Here is a 22,860-nt window from a genome sequence, read left to right on the forward strand (position 1 = left end):
AAAATCATGCATGTTTTAGTAATATTAAGGGACATTAGCCAATGCTTGCACCAAGTTTCGATTTGGGTTAGATCAGTTTGGAGGGTGTCAGAGTCAGTTCTGCTGGTAATAGGGCGATAGATTACGCAGTCGTCGGCAAATAATCGGATGTTCGTGTTGACGTTAGAGGGAAGATCGTTAATGTAGATTAGAAAAAGCAAGGAAGACGCGGGTTCGATCCCGGCCGCGGCGGTTGAATTTCTTTGGAGGAGAAATTCGAGGCCCGTGTACAGTGCGATGTCAGTGCACGTTAAAGAACCCCAGGTGGTCGAAATTTCAGGAGCCCTCCACTACGGCGTCTCTCATAGCCTTAGTCGCTTTGGGACGTTAAACCCCATAAACCAAACCAAACCAGAAAAAGCAAGGGTCCAAGCACTGTGCCTTGTGGTACACCTGAAGTAACGGGGGAAAGAGGTGACGATGATTTGTTAGCGTAGACAAATTGCTCTCTGTTGGTCAAATAATTTTATAGCCATTTTAACACCAATTGGCTAAGGTTAAGACGTGAAAGTTTTAGTAGTAATCTTTTGTGGGGTACCTTATTGAAGGCTTTTTCAAAGTCAAGGAAGAGCGTGTCAACGGGAATGTTTAAGTCAAGATGAGAACTAAGATCATTAATAAAAAGGGCTAGTTGGGTGTCACAGGAAAGTCCTTTTAGGAAGCCGTGTTGGTTAGGATGAAAAAACTTGACCGAAATTAAAAATTTAACGATGTGAGAATAAATAACATGTTCCATTAGTTTTGAACAGATGCTAGTAAGAAAAATAGGGCGGCAGTTTTTACATGAAAACGATGAACCTTTCTTGGGGACTGGAATGATCTTACCGATTTTCCATTCTTGCGGAAGCACGCCTGGCGATAATGACTGTTGAAAAAGATGGCACAAAATGACACTAACCACGTTTTTAGTATTTTTTAGCACTTTAGAGTTCAAGCCATCAATGCCAGATGACGATGACACTTTCAATGATTCAATTAGTTTCTGAATACCATTGCTATCGAACAAAATATCTGGCATAGCTGGACGATCGAAGACAGGGAAGTGCGGTAATTCGCCGTCCGGTTCGTTAGTAAAAACTGAACAGAAAAAAGAATTTAGAACGCGACAGCAACGAAACTTTAGAATCCTCCAGCAACGAAAGACCTTTGTTTAATAACAATAATAATTTGTTTATTTCCATGAGTGATGGGGGAGACTGCGGATAAAAGCCGCTTGACAACAAGCGACTTGACTGAAGCCCCCTAGCCCCCTACAAAGCAGGCAGCGATAGAACATCAACAACAAAAAAAAAACTTACAGAAAGCACAATATTCAAAATTAATGCACGCACACTTGACAGTCAGAAGAGGTAAATAACAAAAAGCAAGATAACATTTTTAGTTGTTATTGTAAGCAAGGATTGTTAATGAAATATTTGAGTAGGGTTAGTACAGAAATTGTATGCAAATCTATGCCTGATTTATGGAATGAATTTAAAAGGGTTGGCTGTGTGTGTGACACTTTTTGCCTGGAATAATTTACCCGCGCAGTGACCACCTTCCACGGTTCTGTGTAACGGGTGGTGTAGAAATGTGTGTTTTTATCGAGACCTGATAATTCATGAAAAAACTTGAGATTTTCTTTCACCTCCCGTTTGAAAGCCAGACTTAATTTATAGTTGTAAAGATTAAACGCGCGTATTATGTGTGCTTTCAAAAATAGTTCTGAAGTGTGGGAATGATACGATACATTAAAAAGTGCTCGAACAATTTTTTTTTGCAGTATATGTATTCTTTCAAGGTTTGTACGTGTTGTGGTACCCCATACCAATACACAATAATACAAAAAAGAAAAATAGAGAGTATTGTAAATAAGAAGCTTTATATTGAAAGGTAATATAGCTCTGTGTCGCGCCGTCATACCAACAACACGAGATAGCTTCCCTGAAACAGATTCAATGTGCGCATCCCAAAGCATGTTCTGTGTGAAGATGACTCCAAGTATTTTAACACTACTATCTATTTCGATTTTTTCGTTCTCGTAAAGAAAGTGATTAGACTGCTGTTTATTTGCTTCGATTTGGGCCTGAAGATTACGGCTTTTGTCTTTTTGGTATTAATTTGTAGACTGTTTGCTGCGGACCATTTATGAAGGGATCTTAGAGCAGAGTTGGCTTTATTCTGAAGGCTACTAGGCTAAGTTGATGAAAAAAATATACTGGCGTCATCAGCGTATAAAATGTATTTTGCATCTCTGTAGATATGAACTAAGTCAATTATATAGACTATAAAAAGGAACGGGCCAAGAATACTGCCTTGAGGAACACCTCTGTTGATTTGTTTCAAATCTGAACGGCAGTTCTCTATTTGCACATATTGATGGCGATGATCTAGGTACGATTTTATGAGATTCTGACTGTGCCCTCGAACGCCGTAAGTCTCAAGCTTTTCAAGTAATATGGAATGATGGATGCAATCAAATGCTTTAGTGAAATCTATGTAAAGGCCAAGCACAATATTCTTGTTGTCAAACTGCGACAGAATAAATTATTTTTGCTCAAGTAGTGCTAATTCCGTCGATCGGCGTTTTCTAAATCCAAGCTGGGCAGAGGAAATATGATTATGCTTATCGAAAAAATTAGACATTTGCATATGTATTAGCTTCTCTAATCCCTTGGATAGCACCGGTAAAATGGAAATAGGCCTGTAATTTTTTATATCGTTTCCGTCACCTTTCTTAAACAGGACCGAAACTCTTGCAATCTGCATCCTCTTCGGAAAGATAGCGCTCGCCAAAGACATATTAAAGATACAAGTGAGATAAGGAGAAAGAATATCGAGCACATATTTGATTGGCGGGACCTGCATGCCTTCTATGTCGCAACTAGAGCTATTTTTGAGTGAAATGAAAACTGACTGTACCTCATGTTCCGTAAAAGGGCGAAAAAAAAAGTGAAAATTGGTTTGGTTTAGTTTATGGGGTTTAACGTCCCAAAGCGACTAAGGCTATGAGAGACGCCGTAGTGGAGGGCTCCGGAAATTTCGACCACCTGGGGTTCTTTAACGTGCACTGACATCGCACAGTACACGGGCCTCTAGAATTTCTCCTCCAAAGAAATTCCAGCCGCCGCGGCCGGGATCGAACCCGCGCCTTTTGGGTCAGCAGCCGAGCACCATAACCGCTGAGCCACCGCGGCGGCAAAAAGTGAAAATTGATTTCTATCAGGTAGCAATGTCGAAATATCAGTCGATGCACAACTATTGGAGTAGCCCACAAAATAATCGTTAAACGTATTTGCTAGAGCACTTCCCGATATTTCTTTGCCACCAAGAAGTAGCTTTTCTACACGCGGAGATGACCTGCGACGATTCAAGAGGGTATTTACACTGTAAAAAATATTTATTGAAAAAAACAGAAATTTTCTGGCAGCTGGCCTGCCAGAAATTTTCTGTTATGCTATGTTTTCGGTTTTTTACTTTTTCTGTCATTTTGCACATCTTTTCTGTTTTCGACTAATAGAGAATTTCTGTGAAGAGGATAGAAATTTTCTGTTATTGTATGTTTTCTGTTCTTACTTTTTCTGTCATTTCACAGGGTTTTTTGTTTGCAATTAACAGAAAATGTCTGTGAGGATGACAGAAATTTTCTGTTTTTACTTCTTTTCGTCATTTCACAGGTTTTTCGGTTTGCTGCTAACAGAAAACTTCTGTGATGTTCCATTTTCTCTTACCATATTTTCTGTCATTTAACAGCTTTTTTTTCATGAGTCACAAAAATATTCTGTGAAGCTCCATGTTCTATCATTTCATACACTATTTCTATCACATCAACTTTTAATGACTGACATAAAAACAGATACAGAATATTAGTACTGCTGCCACATTTCAATACAATAAAATATTTCACCGCTTCTAAACAATCACAAGCAAAGGCAAGTTAGTATTCAAGAATATTGGAAAATATGCAGTGTGAAACAATGCAATCATGGCTGATATTTTACTATAAAGTAATATCTTTCAGCACCACTGAATTAAGTTAAACAGTAGGAGGGTGGCCGAAGAAAAAAAGAAACTTACGTTGCCCTGCCTGCACTACAGGCATACAGTAAAATCATGCAAAATATGCAGTAATGGCAAGTAAAGTAGAAACGAAACCTGTGCCTTTCTGTCATACAGAATGGCACGATTCACTCTAAAATAGCAATACACTACAATGAATACGACACGGAGTAATAATACCTGAACAATGAACACAACCAGTCACTAAACTAATGGCAGGCATACGCAAAAGGAGAGTATTGGAAAAATATGCTTTGCTCATGACTAGTGCTGCATTAAGCAGCAAGATGAAAGCAACAGGACATAACGGATGCCACGGACTGTTTGCCTCATCACAGTGTAACTGCAAAACATTTTTTCACTCCAGTTAGTACGTCTTATCTTGAGACTACAATAACTTTAAAATGAAAAAAGTAACACAGACAAGATAGAAAGTAGTGCTACAATTCATACAACCAGCCACGAAAGTGTAACAGCAAGTATAAGCATAAATAAGGCATCTTAAACAAATTGTGTCTTGCCTGACACTAGTACGAAATGAAGTGAGATAGAAGCCACAGGACATAAAGCATACCACAAGCTGTTTGACTTATCAGTGTAACCATATAACATTGATTCTCAATACATAGTACATCCACTCTTGTGACAACTGCATGATAAGGCATGCCACAGGCTGTTTGGTTTATCACAGCGTACACAAAATATTGATTTAAAAAGTTGTCAAATTTCAGAACAGTTAAAAGTCAAAGTCTTGCATGATGAGGGAAGCAACTTTTGAAGAGGGGCAGTGTTGCTTCTTCGAGTGCTCTGCCTTCGTTCCCCAGACAGGATTCACAGCTGCAATGGTCCTGAAACAATGACAGAGCACTGTTACTCCTCGGACAGTGAGCATATCTATGCTGTCTTCAAAAAAATAATAAACATTGCAAGAAGACTGCACCCCTCCTCCTACCCCAAATTTTAATTCCTTTGTAGCCCACATTTCAGTTTCATTGTGAGCACTAGTGAATATATAGTAGTCTTTAGTACTCAGTACAAAACCAGACTTCAAGCCAAAATAAACCTTTCCTAAATGTTCACTTTAATAAGGTTTTTAACAACCATAGTGTTTTGTTACTTGTGTGAAAGCTGCTCACTGAACTCCAACACTAGTTTTTAAAGGGATGCAAAAACAACTCCATGTAACCTGTTGTTCTTGGGAAAAATTCATTCTGTCTGCACTTTCACAATTTGTTGCACGCCGCGGTGGCTCAGTGGTTATGGTGCTCGGCTGCTAGCCCGAAAGACGTGGGTTTGATACCGGCCGCGGCAGCCGAATTTCGATGAATGCGAAATTCTAGAGGCTCGTGTGCTGTGCAAATTCAGTGCACACTAAAGAACCCCAGGTGGTCGAAATTTCCGGAGCCCTTCACTACGGCGTCCCTCATATCGTAAGTCGCTTTGGGACGTTAACCCCCAATAAATCGAATCAAACCAATTTGTTGATGTCAGTGTGGCAGCGAAAAAATGCATTTATTGCTGAGAAAACTAAATTTAAAAATTTGCCGGTCACTAAATTCAAATTCTGACGTATACACCAAAAAGGACTCCATGACCACATTTTGAAGTTAGTTGCGGGGCTGCTTAGGGCCTTGTTATCTGCACCCAGAAATCTGACGTGTCAGTAGACTGCAGTCTACTTAGAAAATGAGGCAATGATGACAACACCTGTACTTTGTTTCTTCATTTTATGTAGCTTGTAAAAGCACCATTTCAGTCTCCTTGCAATCAGACAGTAGCCTCTCGACAAAGGCCAACTTCAGTTTCCATTCAATGTTCCTTCAAAGTGCTCTCTGACACCAGAGTAGCAATGTCTATGTATACACAGGTCGAATCATCAGCATGCCTATTCTGTGTCACCCGAAAGTACAGCCGTAAGCAAAAATCTTTTGACAGGTAATAAGTAAGTTTGCAGCACATATTGACGTGCTTTGTCTTTACAGAGATTTAGATGCATGACGAGGGATATGCACATTTTAGTGAAGCTGGAATTAACAGAACTGAGCCGAGGCTTGTTTGTATTACTAATGCCCAACTAGTGATACGCAAGTCTAAAATGATGTCTAGTGCTGCAGAGCAAGCAGTTACGTGAATGTGACGTTATCCTCTTACATCTGCACTCAGCTTCCACTGTCCCAGAATAGTGCAAAGTGCCTGCTGCCCTGAGTAAAAAACTTTTCAGGCCACAACCTCAAGCAATAACCCAGCTAAAGAAACATGCAGAATGCACACAAAATATTCTCTGTAGGCAGAATCAAAACAAAATTAAGCAATAGCTTCGAATAAAACTTTTGGTTGAGCATTGGAAGTCGCACATTTTCAGTGCTGTAGCATTTTCCCCACATGCCGCTAGTACAGCTCACATGCAGGCCTCAATAATGCAAGTACTAACATCCTTTTTCAGTATCCTGGCTTATGCTCAGTTTGAACAGCTATTGTCGACATGAGCTGAACTTACTCAGGTTAAACAGTTGTCAGTTTGAGCGTGTCTGTACAGCATCCTGGGCTCCTCACTCTTTCCACATATAAATTCCCCCCTACAGATGCACTTTGGAAGAAATATGTGCGGCTTACAGCGCACCCATCAAGAAAGCTTCATGTCAAATGCAAGCAATAACACTGCTGTATCTCTCATCAGCAATCCTCAAGTAATTGACTGAGGAGCCAGTTTATTGAGGCACACATAGCGAGGTATATGCCACAACAATATGCAATGCTGTATGCATGGGTTATCTTGCATAGTATACAATTCAAAGCTGTAGGCTCAAATACCGCAAAAAGGAAGTCTTCCAGTCAACGGCACCAACCAACCATTATGATGTTGTGGTTATTTTGGCTAATTTGTGGTTTATCCTTTCCCTTTGCCAGCTGGTGTGATGGATTAGCAAGTGCATGGGAATTAACCATGAAGTCGTCAGAATCATTATGCATTCTTCAGTTGTATCCAGCTATAGTCACAACATGAAGCATTGCCTAACAGTTCACGCTGAAATGAATGCAAATCAAAATACAAAAGAGAAAAAACCCAAACATCCCATTAGCAGTGAACCTGTCTCCGACAAGTGGGAGCAATGCCAGCCTTAGGGAAGGGTGACCAGTGCAATCGCACAAGACATCACCAAAATGGGGATGCTGAGTTGCCCTGTGGGTGTAATGCTACATCCTCCCATCCTCTACCCGCCCTCCCTCTGTCCCTGACCTTCAAAAGAGACATTTCCAGAGCTCTTCAAAATGAGGGAGACAACATGTATGCCTGAAGCATGCCAAAATGAGTGCATAACTCGCTACTGTAGAGGGTTGCAAAGGGTGCATGTACCTTACAGACGCGGCATAGTTTCAGGCGTCGTTTGTTGCGGGCAGGACCATCTAAATGACATTCTTTCCACCTGTAAGCTCTGCTGCGGCAGAAAGGAAAGGGGTAGGGGAGGACAGTTGTGCTTAGAGAGCTTTGTCAGTTCACTGCTTAGCCCTTGTCCCGTCTCAGTTGTGCAGATTCTTTCCATCTTTGAACTTAAAACTGCCTTCAGCACACCCTGTGCATTATCTAAATCAGAACACATCTGACTGTGTCAAGCTGTATTGCCTTTAATGGTGGTAGGAAATAATGTGTGCACCATTTCTCTCCCTTTTGCATGCTCTGCTCTGTGAGAATTTCATTATAGCTAGTACTTCTTTTAGGCACCCAGTGCTGCAGAGTAGCACTGCTTGATTTTAGGCGTTAATTACAGATCTAAATGTAGACTGGGCTTTTTGCTAATCATCATCTTTGAGACTCACAGGATTTTGGACTGTGAGCCCATAGTTACTCGTTCATAAGAAATACCCGTCTTGGACAAAAAAATGTTTTTAATTCTGAATGTCGAGAAAATGGGCACAGAAAATTTGAATGATTTTGTAGAGAATGGTTGTAGTGCTACTATTGTTGCTATGTGCATAGATGTAGACAAAAATTTTGTGCAGGGTTCTGGCAACTTAGAAACAGAGATTTGATTTCCTGTGTCTAGCATTATGTCGGCATGGTTTGTTTTTATTTTGAAATTCGTTTGCTTCTACCCAATCACCTGTCCTGCCTCTTGCATTGTAGCCATGGACTGTGCAAATGAACTCTCCTAACAAGCTGTCTTGCCTTATGCGCAGTTCTAAGCAAGACAATTTATGAAAGAAAAAGAATGCCGAAGTGCTAAAATTGCTGGTGCATTGCGACAGTTTTCAAGAAAAAGCAGAGACGATGGAAAAAGCCCATTTTAAAGTACAGGAACAAGATGAATTATCGTAGTAAGGTTAAAACTAACCTGATCTAGCCTAGCTAACTTTGCATGGCCTGCTGTTTCACCTGAGTAAGTTCAGCTCATGTCGACAATAGCTGTTTCGCCCCACTAAAATTTTGCCCATGTGTATGCAGAAAAGTACGCCAGACCTTCTTCACACCAGTCTGCAGCCAAGGCACTGTTATTAGGAACAGAAGGAATCCTTGATGATAAATATAACGCTTGTACCATTTTCTACATATCCAACTGGAAAAAGGTTTCAATTCTCCTGTCACCCAATTTAACGCTATCAAAATTTTGTTATGCTGGCTTTTTTGTAGGCGCTATTAAAAGCGGAGCAGGCAAGACTAAAACATCAGCTTCATGAGCTAAATAATAGTTTCAAAAGAAGCGAAAATGCCCTGGGAAGGCCAGTATCGTCAAACACAGCGACCCAGAGAAGAGAGATTGCATGAAAAGTGGGACAGGTGGAGTGTACTCATGGTTCTAGGAAACTAACGCATAACTTAAAAATCTGGATACCACTTCTCTGCTGCTTCACGGATATGTACACCAACGTAACATATGTTGACTATGATAACACCAAAGTAAATCTGGCCGGTCCCGTCCGTGACCGAATATTACAACCATTCAAGACATTTTAGTGGTTATTGCAGGGGCAGATTCATGGGTGCAACTGGAAGGGGGGGAGGGGGGATTTGAAGGAGGGGGGTGGGGTACATTAGAACCATGTATTCCTTGGACATTTTTCATCTAAGAACTGAGGTTCAACATGGCTGTTATTTAATATTTTCCAGTGGGAATCCTTTCCTTTTAATCAATTTCTCCTAATTTCTCCTAGGTGAGCATTACCATATATCCTAAACAAGGTTTCTCAAAGACACCTCAAAAACAACAGTCTTCAGTGGACGCCGGATATTTAACATATTAAGACAGAGTATTCTGTTTCTGCTGCAAGCTCTTTGACAGGGATCCCATGTAATCACCAGCGGCAACTGGATAAAATGACTGCAGGCACATGGCACAGATTCTTAGAAGCCTCGAATATTTGAAAAATCACTTCGCACCATATCAAGCTTGCACAGAGGCAAGTCTAAGAAAGCATAGCAAATGCATTGACAAGGAGCATGAACTCATCATGGCGCAAGCGAAGAAACTCTTCAAGAATGTCTTAGAGCCCCTGATCAATATAAAAAGCATATATGGTATTTCATGGCTGTTCAGACTGGCTTTCTGCAATCTGTGAGGAACCAGGGCAAAAAAAAAATGACAACAGACTACACAGAAGGAGGACCACATCGACTGAAGCACTGAATGATCAACTTTTGTACAGTTTCCTGTCAGCACACATGGCAAAAAAAGATGAAACCATATCAGGAGATACCCCGAAACAATGTGACAAGTGGTTTTTTTAGTCTGAAAAAACAGAGGGAATAAGCCAGTAAGGATCTGCACAGCTGTTTCTAGGACACAGCAGAAAAGCAAAGTTAGTGAAGAATGGCCAACAAGGAACATGGAAGAAACCAGGGTGGAAACAAGTGTACAAGACATGGTCTTGCAAGCTAAAACCAATAAAAGAGATAAAAACGTCACAGGTCAATGAATAACAGGGCAAAAGGCTCAAAAGATTAAAGTCAGAAAAGTGACAATGAGATCAAAGACCAAATGTAAAACCAGAAGCAAGTGGTGAAGGCAAAAAATAAAAAATACGACTGAAGGCCGAGGGTGCACATGGTGAGACAAGTGTCGCATATATAAAATCTGGTATTGCATGACAAATAGGCTGGTACTTTTTCAAATAATGAAACTGAAGGTTTCCTTATGCACTGGTCCTTCATTGCCAGTATCTTGCCTTATGATTTCACAAGCCAGTGAGTTCTTGTTCTTCGCTATTAATTCCATCTTTGAAATTCGGATAAACGTCCTGTTTCCAAAATTTTACAGTTCCGACAGTGAATGCCAAGATGGCAGCATTACTCATTATCAGAAAAAGAACTAGCCTACCTGCCATCCAATGCCTGGTTTTAGCTACACAACACTTGTCTCATCATGTGTATCCTGGGCCTTCAGTGGTATTTTTTTATTTTTTGTCTTCACCACTTGCTCCTGGTTTTACACTTCGTCTTTTCCCTCATTGTCAACTTTTATCACTTAACTTCTTAGCTTTTTGGCTGTTACTTGCGGCCCTCTGAGCTCTTTATCTCTTCTATCACTTCTAACCTTCAAGAGCATGTCTTATTTTTTCACTTGTTTTCATCGTGGTTTTTGGCATGTTTCTTGTTGGCCATTCTTCGCAACCTTTGGTTTTTTGCTGCTTCATAGATACAGCTGCGCAAATTCTTGCTGGCCGATTCCCTGTCTTTTCCGCCTAAAAAAAATCTGCTTGAGGAATGTTTTTGTCTTATTTTGGTGTTCCGTGATACAAGCTTTCATATCAAATGGACCTTACCTAGCTTTTTTCGTCGTGTATCTGACAGCTAGGAAGGTGTACAAATAGCTGTCCCCGTTTCTTCTGATATAAAAGTTGGCAGTTCAGCATCCATGTTGCCGCCTTCTGTGCAGCTCTTTGCCCAACAGAAAGTGTTGCTCTAGCTTTTCACTGTAAACAACGAAAACTTTCTGCGATTACCTGAGCTTCTTGGTTGATACGACAAAGTCATAAAAGAGCATTTAGGTGAGTGCCAGATGTAGTAGATCACTACTGCAGCAAAACAAATTAGAATAAAATATTTCACGTGATGGTGAAGAATGTGATCAAGCATTTCACAGAAAATGAAATGACTGAAGTGAGTGCTTTTTTGCCTCTGATGCCTCCCTTCTGGCTAGCAATTTCATGAGTACTGGAAAAGGAATGTGTACCATGGTGGCAAAGATACCGTGGTGAAAGTGCATCATGCTGCGCCATCTAATAAGTATTGTTTTTTTTTCCCCGTAACGCAAGTGCAAGTGCTTCTGGGTCACTGCAACAGCAACAACTGGCTCTCTTGGATAAGTCGGGAGCTCACTCTATGCGACTTTTTCTTACCAAATAAGCACTTTATCGGTCCCTTCATTACTGGGATCTTGTTGCTGCCACTTCTCTTTGAATAACTATACTACTTGTGTCACTTTGATGCCCATTCTATTTATGTCCCTTGGACTGGTTGATTTATTAAAGAAATTTTAATCAGACATATAATATCTATGCTTTGCTTATGCATGCACTTTTAGAAGAGGAGCTGAAGGTGTCAGCATTTTCAGTTCATGTAACTAAACTCATCTTTCAGTCGCAAGCCTCTTTGCTTTTCTATATTTTAAACCGTACTATCTGCTTGCAAAGTCGGTGGTCCGTGACCTTCGGTGGCATTGTGGTGGCGACTTCCGGGTGCCGCTATTGGTTTGCAGTATCCCTTCAGGCTGCAGCCATCTAAGGGCACAGCTTGCGGTAATGTACTGTTAAGCACAATTTTGTTTTACAATTAGGCTTCCCTCTGAAAAATACCGAAAAAAAATTGCAACGTAAAAAGGTAATATAAACAAAAGGAAATAATGAGAGGCTTTGCAAGTATGGGCCTCAGCAAGGGCTCACACAAGGTGCGGTAAGGTTGTCCCTGAGGCAACGTGATACTGCCACAATTACCTGGCAATGTTGCAATGTTGCAGGGGTTACACTTACTGAAAGGAGAAAATTAAGAAAGTACAGAGGCTGGGACACATCTTAAGGTGGTACTTGTGAATCACTGTGTATTTTGAGGGACTGTTCTGCTACCGTATACGCCTGTGCACACAGACAGGGAAGCTACTGGCAAAGCGTTGTTTGGTAACTGTCATCACTGATTACTTAGTTAAATATGGGGTCCTTCTCTCCATGCAAGGACACTGGCATGACAGCTACAAACTGCTGGAAATGAAAAGTTGCATGTCATTCAGAGATCTGCCCTCGGCCATTGTTTATGAGACATTGGACGCATACCTGGAGGCATCTGCATATATCATATAGTGTAAAAAGAATTTTTTCCATCTTTTTCGTCTTTCGTCCTTCCCACAGCACAATGTATCCAACACAAGCCTAGCTGAACTCTCCCCTTTTCTAATTTCCGATTTTCTTTCCCTGCAGTGTCTAAAGATACACCTCACAGACTGTTCATTCTCACTGAGCGTATGGAGGATGTAGCTGCCGGCCCATGGCTAAATCTCATCCAACATGATAGTGGATGCTGCCAGCCAGTGCACTACTGCTGCGTGCAACACTCTTCTCTGCGAAGTATTTGCAAGTTGCATGCCACATACTGTGACTTTCGAGGAGCTTCAAAGGGAATTTTTCCCATTCTTATATCGCCGGCTGTCATTCAGATGAAGTAAAACAAGCCCAGCTCTCCCAAAAAATCTCAGATATATGTCTTCACACCCGGTTGCACGTGCATATAGCACTACCATCGCTCGCACCAGTTCACATATGTAAGCAGCAAGCTACGCGGCGTGCACCAGCAGCTTGGTGCTTTCGCACTGGTCTTGTAATCTGTCACCTCTGCTCATAATTTAAGCAAGTTATCACCAGCACTGAAGGGCAGCAGAATGCTTCCTAGGTCGAGCGCCTATGCTCTGCACAGCACGCATATTCCTAGATGCACCTATCCGTATTACATAAGAAACATAATGCTAGCTCTTTTTTATCACCAGGTATAATATTCATCTTTAAAATATTTATATTATGCCTCACAGCCATGCAAAAACAATAGTATGGGGAATTTATTTACAGAGTTGACCTAGGCGACTGAAAGAGATACTCCACCACAATACAAAAGAACATTGTGGAGGAGCAGCCACAAAGCAGGAAGCATGTACAGACCACTTCCGGGCCAACATTGACATTTCTGAGGGGAATACAAGGAAAGTGCCTAGCTCGCTGCTTGGTCTTTCAGGCGGAAATTTGCCCATATTGAGTGGTTCGAACTTAGCATGAGCCAATGGGCCCTTCTCAGCCAATGCCACACACCACACGTGTATTTGGAGCACTGATCCTGCACACGCACTCAGCTTCGACTGAGGGACAGCGGATCGTCGCAAGTAAACAAACCTTCAAGTTCACATAGCGGACTTCAGCACACAACAGAAAAGCACACATGTGCACCATGCTGCATGGAAATAGCCAGGAATAATTTTGCAGTTCACACACCCTAACCAAACAACATGTGGTGAACGGTGCAACCGGAGAACATGGTGTTTGTCATGTGATCAAGCAGTTCATTGCATGGAGCTCTCAGATTATGTGCGCCAAACACCAATTGGCCCATTCCGGGCAGTGAGCAAACATTCTTGAGCTCCAAGGTATGACTAATCCTGATAGAATTCAAAGGAGCACTGTGAGAGTAAATCGAGCAGACTGCCAGGCAAGAATCAAATGGCCGGACTTTGAAAAACACTGTCAGATTTGTCCGATGTATTTGGAAAAAAAAAATGCTCCGGGTCTACCCAAAGTACTAAGGGGAGGAAATGCACCGGGTCCATCCGGCGTACCTTTAGCCACAGCCTCCTCTCGCAGTCAGTAGTGATAGCAAACCATACAAAAATTTCACTGCTCTATTTAATAACCCCATTGTGAGTTATATAGACAAAAGACTTAGCAGGTGAATTCAATTCCAAAAAATGCTGGAGCTAAAGAAGATTATTTTTTGACAGAACTCACAAAATGACTGCTAACGTGAACAAGGAAGCCTAATTGACTTAGTGTACACAAAACATTGGCTGCAAAAATGAAGCACTGTGGTTGCAAAGGCTTGTACACTTACACCATGATTTCAGTCATGTTGACTGACATGATAAGTACAAACACCATGCATGACCCGCCACTAAACCAGGGTGTCGAGCAAGCTACTTTCTTCCAGTTCCCTGACTTTTCCATGGTTTCCCCGACTATTTAAGTCAAAATCCTCTGAATACTGAAGAGGCGGGAAAACACAGTGGCCAATGGTAATGGACAATATACATGATCTATTCACAGCAAAAAAACTACATACTGAAACTTCAAACGCAGCAATCAAAATAGATTTGCTCTTATTTGAGGCAGCTGATTTCTTCTTGAAGGAAGTCCAGCTTCAATGCGACTTATGAAGCTCTCTTTGCTTTTTCTGTTCCATTTCTCTAACACAAATGGTTAACATAACCTTTATTCTTCTGAGCATACGTTGTCTCCACTAAGTGTGTTCATACTTCAAATTTTTATTTTAAAGTGCAGAGTATTAAAAATTGGCTTAGATTACAAGACAAATGTGTTTCCACATAATACAGCAATGAAAAGCCCCAGACATTGGAAAAATATTTAAATCCTCATCAATTATCCTATCCGAACACCGATTAAGCACCACAAAATACAAAAACAAAGTACAAAATATAGCATACCCTCCAAATAACGCCAGAACCACATCAGCTGCCAGAGCTCAAGATCAAAGAAGCTCCAGCAGCCGTAGTGTAAATACGATCAAACCATCACAAAGTTCATCGCACAGTTACATGAACACAAGTCCCCGTACTTACTAATAGCGAAAGAATGCTGACAATTTCTGCGAAGTACCATCTACGACGTCAAATCCATCAAATCTGCATGGCGACACATTCAAATCTATCCATAAACAATGGATGGTTACATGGCCACAAAAGGGTTACTGGCATTGCATGCACATATGCACTCTTCAGTAACCCCCCCCCCCAGGTGCTGTGCTCCTCTGGGCAAATATCTATGACCCCTATGAGCAAGCAACGTGTATGACTTCCACCAAAATAGCCATACACTGCTACATAGTCTCAGAAGCAATATAGTACCATGTAACCCTTCCAACCATTTCTTATTAGTGACTGGGCACCATGCAATGCAGGTAGTATAGCCATAATCTGTGAAGAAGTGGTTGAAGATCAACTCCACAAAAAATAGTTTTATCTGTCTTTCCTTTCCACAGATTTTTTTCAGAGCGCTATTTTACCAGCTGCATTAACCAAGCAGCAGCAGCAGCAAAATTTCATTCCATAGCTGATTCGTTGCCTGGGTTCAGCAAACATTTTCTTACTTTTTTAAAAATTGCTTTTGCACTTTGTTAGCATTTTCATAAAAAGGTCTTATGATAAAGTGGTATATACCTATAACTTTTATCATCACTGAGTATTTGAGAAGTGGCCAAACCAAAAACACGAAAGGTTATCACAACTCAGTTAACAAGCGAGATAGGTACTTACTGCTGTGTGAACTACAGGCAGAGGCTTGTTGCCTTGGGGTTCACAACATTGAAAGCAAAGTGCACCAAAAACATGAGCTTGAAAGCCTGGCATGGGTTGGCTGCGTGCATCACTGGCAGGGTGTCGATGCATATGCTGAAGCTCGTCGCAGTAAGGAAACTGCCTCCTGCACAAACAAGTTTTAAATCAGGAATGCTCGCCCGAGTGCGGTACCACAGAGTTATACCTTTTGCAATGATGAAAGGAGAACATGGCATGTCCCCGATGTCGTCATCACTGGCAGATCCCTGGCATAAGAGGGAGTTAAATGCGTATAAGAATTGTCTACTAAAGTAGCACCATGTGAAAGCTGCAACTTTAAACCAGTTACAAATAAACATGCAGCAGAGTATAAGCATAAATAAGTCATTTCTGCACTTGCTCAGGCTCTTATTTTTCCCAACAATGCGTGGTGAAATGCATTGGAGTGTATACAAATAAGCGTCAACCACATATAAAGGCCCTAAAAATCAGCATAGGCATTTACAAGTGCTGGATTATCTACAATACATAAACATTGCACCATTTTAGTCAAATGCAGCCCAAGAACACAGTGTAAATGCCTCTCAAGAGCAAAAGAGGCCCTCCATAGAGTGGTGTCAAGATACTTTCCTAGCACTGCAGTTGATCCGGCAGACCGGTAGTGAATAACCTTGCACCTGCCAGCCCCCTCAAATGTCACACTACTAGGTCACAGGGGAATTATTTAACATAAGTAGAGCGCAGCTTGCGTTTTATCTCAAGCAACCGAGCAAATTGTTTGTAAATGACTATGTTTTAAGTAGCATAGTACGAGGTACTAAGGTGCGCAGTCGTCGTGATCGGCGCAGTGCTGCGGAAAGTTCGAGCTAGCGTAGTGAATGCTGAATGGTGTACTGTTATCTCGAAGCGCCCATTTAGCGAGTACACGAACTATTTACTAAAGAAGCACCAGAAAAACGCAAGCAGCAGATATCGTATTCAACAGCCACAGAGCCCAAGCAGACAAGCGCAGCACGGTTGTATGGATGGTAGTGGCTTAACCCTTCGTATCGGGCGGTGGCTCGCGCCTCCAGCCTAGGATCCCCCCCCCCTTTTTAATTTGTATTTTAATATGTATAATTTGGCCATCTTTCATAAAGTTACTCCTCCCTTGACCTCTTCCACGGGCTGGCCGAAGAGATGGCGATTGACATTGGAGGATACGGACTGAGCTCGCGTGTCGAAGGCGCTAAAAAATCTCGAATGTCGGCTCCAATGACATCAGTGCCATTGAAAAACTTGCCTGTGGCAGCGCAAGTACGGCATATGAAACGCCTGTATAGAAACTTTTGAGCCTGCGTTGACCCGTGCAACGCTATTTCGGCCCAAAGATAAGATCAGTTAAATCTTACAAAATGAACACAATTACTGCATTACTTGTACCGGCATGAATAAACGTCAATAAAAATAAAAAGACACAACGTACCCTTATGATCCTTTCTTAGACGAGAAACGAATTTGAAAATCCCGCGCTCTTTGACGTCCTCCTCCGCTAACCAATCGCGTACTTCCCTGGCCTAAAAATTCCCGCGCTTACTCACTCGGTTCATTTAGGTGTGCATATCTGCAGACAAAGCAAAATTTGTGCATTTTCCCGCAAACTATCGCACTCTTCCGTGTTTGTCGCTTGTGTTCCTCTCTCTTCCGCGCGCTGTGCACCTTTTGTGAGAGACAGTAAAGCAGCAGTGACGCATCGGCGGTAAAGCGGCTGTGGTGGGCACGCTTCACTGCCCTGTTCAACAGCAGTACAAGCCCGCAACAATACTCCCAAAAGACGACAAAAAGCGTATCATTCATGCCGGTAAAAATGTGCACCACTCACCTTGTGTGCGAACGGTCTGATCGGTGAAAATCACGGACACAGCACGCCGGTATTATCCTAGCTCCCCGCTCATCACGTCCATGCCGTCCTCCATGATGCCGTCAATCGATGAATGCAGAATCGCAGCAAATAGTACTGCTTCTCATTCTGCGCGCTAATATTGCGAGTAGAAACTTTTTGACGCTTAAAATATGTATCGTGATTGATGAAAAGTAGCAAAGGTTTTTCGGATCACTTTTTTGTGTAACGGCGGTGCTGACGTCACCAACTTTCGGTGAAATGGGCGTGTTGCGGCTCCAAAAACAGAAAATTACTTTCTTTTTCGTGAACGTATTTCTGTTAAGGGCGCAAAACAGATATTCTCTGTATGACAACAGAAAATTTCCGTAAAAATGCTTGTCATTTCACACACATTTCTTACAGTGTAGCTTCTGCCATAAAATATCAGGTTTATTCGAGCAGCTGTCAAATTCGGCATGAAAATAAAATTTCCTATGCACTTTTAGTTTTCTGTTCAGTTTGTTTCTTAATGATTTATATTCCTTTAATACGCTTGATTCCTTGGTCTTAATAAACTTGTGGTAGAGTGCATTTTTACAATTTATTTGTTTTAACAACTCGGGAGTTATGCATGGCTTTCTTATTTTTTTACCCAGCCTAAACTTCTGTTCTGGGAAATGGCGCTTATATATTCGAGAGAGCTCATCAATAAGCTTGCTGTACGCGATGTCTACGTTATCTGTTTCCAGAATTTCCTTAATGTCGCAACGCTGTAACTCAGCTCTGAAACTATCTAAACCAGTCTGTGTAATGGTCTGGAGGGAAACGTATTGATGCTTTTTGTTTGCTATAGGATTATGTTTTCTTAACAGAAAAAATATTGGAAGGTGGTCACTTAGGTCGTATGATATTACACCACTAGCAGTGTTTGTGGAATCGGCATTTGTGATAAACAGATCAAGCAGTGTTTCGATTTCGGTTGTGATCCTAGTTGACGCACGGATGACATTTTCATATCCGTTTGAGGTTAAAATGGTTAGCATGGCCTTTTGCGGTGCAGAGATGGTTAACATGTCAATATTGAAATCCCCGGCAGACACCAAGTAATTACCAGTTTCCGAAGTAAATGACAATAGCCGTTCATAAAAAGAAAAGAAGCTAGAAAGTTCTCCATGCGGTGGACTGTAGCAAACAGAAAACGTATAGTCATTCACACAAGCTGTTATAATTTCCAAATCATCACAGCAGATGCAAAAGTCGGAAAGGAACTCGCGGTTCACATGTTCTCTTAACAACAGCATTACACCACCGCCCCGACGATTTGTTCGATTCACACTGTACGACTGGTAGGACGGAAAATTGGGCAGCTCGCAGTCATCCCTGCACCAAGTTTCACCAAGCATGACTGCATCAAACAAAAAATTAAAACCAGTGATGAAGTCATTTATGTCGGTTTCTTTGCTGTACAGCGAGCGAACGTTTAGGTGAAGGCATTTCAGTGAAACAGCATGGTGACTTGAGGCAAAGGTGTTTAACTCGTGCGGGAGAATATGACTGTGACTAGCCATTTTGAACAAAAATTAATCTTGACACGGTCTGTAGTCAGCAGGCTTAGGTTGGAAGGTCTGACCTGTGACGCACTACTACCACAGAGTCACCGTCGGCTTTGCGCAGCAAGATTTTTCCGTTCCTGTGCCACACGTACTTGCACTCGTTTTGTTTCGCCCAATTCTTAGCCTCTCGAAGCAGTTGCCGACTTTGGCTGGTCATGTTTTCTTGGATGAACAGGTTAGATTTCTCTTCTTTTAGTTTAGATCGGTTATTCAGCCATTGGCGGGTTCGATCCCGGCCGCGGCGGCTGGAATTTCTTTGGAGGAGAAATTCTAGAGCCCCGTGTACTGTGCGATGTCAGTGCACGTTAAGGAACCCCAGGTGGTCGAAATTTCCGGATCCTTCCACTACGGCGTCTCTCATAGCCTTAGTCGCTGTGGGACGTTAAACCCCATAAACTAAACTATTCAGCCATTGATCCCTGATAGATTGCCGGATATACCGAACGATTATACCTGGTATTTTTCCAGGTTTGCATGGGAGGCGGTGAATAGCGGCGATGTCTGTTTCAGCAAGTGCAGGAACCTCAATCAAACTGGCCACAGAGTTCACTTTTAGAAGCAAATTTTTATTCTCAGAAACACCAACACCGCGAATTTCTAGATTTAGCTTCCGGTTTCTCCACTCTAAGTCGTTCAAATCTGCCTCAAGTCTTCTAGTTGCATCGTAACAAGCGTGAGTGTTCTGTTCAAGGTGTTCTAGCCTTTTCCGTATTTTTTTCGATCCTTTTTCCTGTGCGGCTAGTCGCGTCAACGTTTCGTCGTACTTGTCCGACATGAGCTGCACCGACCGTTTGATGCTTGGCACAGTTTCTTTGAGCGGCAACAACTCGTGCAACTTTTGGCTTATAACAGCTATAATTGACCTGATATCAGTACGTTCTTCAGCTGTCGGTCTCCCTTCTGTGCTTTCGGCATTTTTTCCATCATCTTTGCAGATAGAGCAGGACCACTTTTGTTTGGCGCATTCCGATTTCTTTTTATACTGTTTTTCCGATATTCCGGCACATGCTCCAACATGGAAAAAGTGGCTACTTCACCACATGACAGAGAAAGTTCGTCCGGGCTAATAAGCTCATTACACAAAGGACATACATTGTTCGCTGGCATAGAAGCAGAAAATGCAGCACACAGAAACAAAAAATTCAATTTTACGTGACACCAGCGGAAGAATAGACAACACACTAAGAACGAGAGCAAATTTTACAGGGCGTGGACTAACCTGCATAGACAGGCGACAATCAACAGATGTGCCGTCTGCGCTACCCCTGCTGCCAAAAAGTTTGCTGTCTTCAGGGGTCGACGGCTTTATAGCGAAGACTGGTGATGGTAGTGCAACCCAGCGGTGAAAATCGTTGGTTTCCTCAGCAGGAGATAGCAGCACAGTCGAGCAAACACCACGTGCAGGTGACACACGGCGTGAGGCAGCACGATAGCCGGAATATGGGCGCCACGTAGCCTACAGCCAGGAAGACAGCGGCCGATGAAGAATCATCGTAGACAGGCGACAATTAACAGATGTGCCGTGTGCGCTACCCCTGCTGCCAAAAAGGTTGCTGTCTTCAGGGGTCGACGGCTTTATAGCGAAGAATGGTGATGGTAGTGGCACCCAGCGGTGAAAATCGTTGCTTTCCTCAGCTGGAGATAGCAGCACAGTCGAGCAGCACCACGTGCAGGTGACACACGGCGCGAGGCAGCACGATAGCCGGAAGATGGGCGCCACGTAGCCTACAGCCAGGAAGACAGCGGCCGATGAAGAATCATCGTAGACAGGCGACCATCAACAGATGTGCCGTGTGCGCTACCGCTGCTGCCAAAAGGTCGCTGTCCTCCGGGTCGACGGCTTTATAGCGATGACTGGTGATGGTAGTGGCACCCAGCGGTGAAAATCGTTGCTTTCCTCAGCTGGAGATAGCAGCACAGTCGAGCATCACCACGTGCAGGTGACACACGGCGCGAGGCAGCACGATAGCCGGAAGATGGGCGCCACGTAGCCTACAGCCAGGAAGACAGCGGCCGATGAAGAATCAGCATAGACAGGCGACAATCAACAGATGTGCCGTGTGCGCTACCACTGCTGCCAAAAGGTCGCTGTCCTCCAGGTCGACGGCTTTATAGCGAAGACTGGTGATGGTAGTGGCACCCAGCGGTGAAAATCATTGGTTTCCTCAGCTGGAGATAGCAGCACAGTCGAGCAATTACCACGTGCAGGTGACACACGGCGCGAGGCAGCACGATAGCCGGAAGATGGGAGCCACGTAGCCTACAGCCAGGAAGACAGCGGCCGATGAAGAATCATCGTAGACAGGCGACATAGAAAGAGAAGTTTATTTTTTCCTAACGTGAACAAAAATACAATGAAAAACTGCTGAACGCAATGCTCTGATCAGTCAAGCACATGCACAGTGACGCAGCACTGAGCACGTCAGTAAGGCAGTAAGAAAGCCGCACTCGACCGCCGCGCAGGACGATGAAATATGTCGACCATTTGCGCAAGAACTCATCCTCACTCATTGACAGTGCGTCCACGCATGCTTGCTCAAAGAGGCGCGTGCGGAGGCGCTGCAACATTGGAAACATTGCTCTTTGCGGGCGCCCATTTAAGGAAGCCGCTCCACGCTGCCGCCACAAATCACGGTGTGGTCGGCTGTGTTCATATCTGCACGGGAAAAAGAGAGGAGGAAGACGTGATGGAAGGCTGTCTTCGGGAGAGTGCCAGGCGAGGGGAAACGCTCTGCACTGCGGGCGGTGCATGCGCATGCGCGTGCGAAGGCGACGCTTATCGCATTCCTCTTCACCTCTATTGAGCTCATCGTTCGGTGTGATGTCGTGACGCGTGAGAAATATTTAGCCACTTGACTAATGTACACCTTGTCTGATTGATTTGCATGTAACCGCTATTCGGGCCCGTGCACGTGGGATATTTAGGCGGGCAGGATATTTCGAACGGAAGAGGGCAGAGTCCGCGATGACTGATAGCTCGACGTGCAACTTAGGCCCGGAGAAAATGCGAACATCAGAGCTAGGCTTCCATAGGTGCAACCGTAAAGCAGCGTGTAAATGCATTCGAAAATCTGGCTGCAAACGAAGAGCGCCGCATTGATCGCTGATATCACGTGATTCGTGGGCACCTATTACCGCTATCTTAGAAAAAACACGATATTGCAGCGATATTCGTTGCTGCAGTTCCCGTTACAGGTGGTGCTGTCCGTTTCAATGCAGAATGTAAAGATTTATACTAGACTGAAAGGAGCACAAACAAGATGTTGGATAAATATGAGCCGATTTAATGTTAAAGTTCATTTTTATCTCAAATAAATATTAAAAAATTGCTGCGGGGTTTATGGGGGTTTAACGTCCGAAAGTGACTCGAGCTATGAGGGACGTCGTAGTGAAGGGCTCGCGAAATCTTCCTCAGGCTCCGGGGGCTTTTCTGTAAAAGGCTTAAACTTGCAGTTGAAAGTAGCGGGGCACCTGATTTATTCAAAGCATTGGGCTTAAGCACAGTGAAGAAAAAATGGGTTTTAAGCGAGTAGAAATCACCAAGCGAAAGTTATCTGACTGCTGGCTAAAATCAAGACAAAATCAGATTTCACGAGTCATAGCTAGGTGGCGTGAGCCACCACCCCATTTAAATGGTTCAGTCTTATCTATCCATCCACCCTGAAGGTAAGGAAAAAATCGCGGGGCTATCGGCCCGAGTGGGATCGCTTTAGTCTTCGCCAACACCCAGTAGATAGCGCTCCATGTCCGCCATAGAATTCATATTTTTTTGAGG

At 42.9% G+C, this 22,860-nt stretch overlaps 1 long non-coding RNA gene across 1 annotated transcript; it reads right to left on the reverse strand.

Moving 5' to 3' along the window:
• Nucleotides 1-3,903: 3,903 nt before the first annotated feature.
• On the reverse strand, nucleotides 3,904-17,767 carry LOC149357098 (uncharacterized). Its single transcript, XR_016291782.1, has 4 exons — nucleotides 17,473-17,767; nucleotides 15,817-15,877; nucleotides 15,591-15,756; nucleotides 3,904-4,925 (listed from the first exon to the last, which is right to left on the reverse strand). It is a non-coding gene; the product is annotated as an uncharacterized LOC149357098 (long non-coding RNA).
• Between the last annotated feature and the right edge of the window lie 5,093 nt (nucleotides 17,768-22,860).

This window comes from Amblyomma mixtum, chromosome 3, assembly GCF_055824585.1.
Source record: "Amblyomma mixtum isolate Tamu chromosome 3, ASM5582458v1, whole genome shotgun sequence".
Classification (NCBI taxonomy): domain Eukaryota; kingdom Metazoa; phylum Arthropoda; class Arachnida; order Ixodida; family Ixodidae; genus Amblyomma; species Amblyomma mixtum.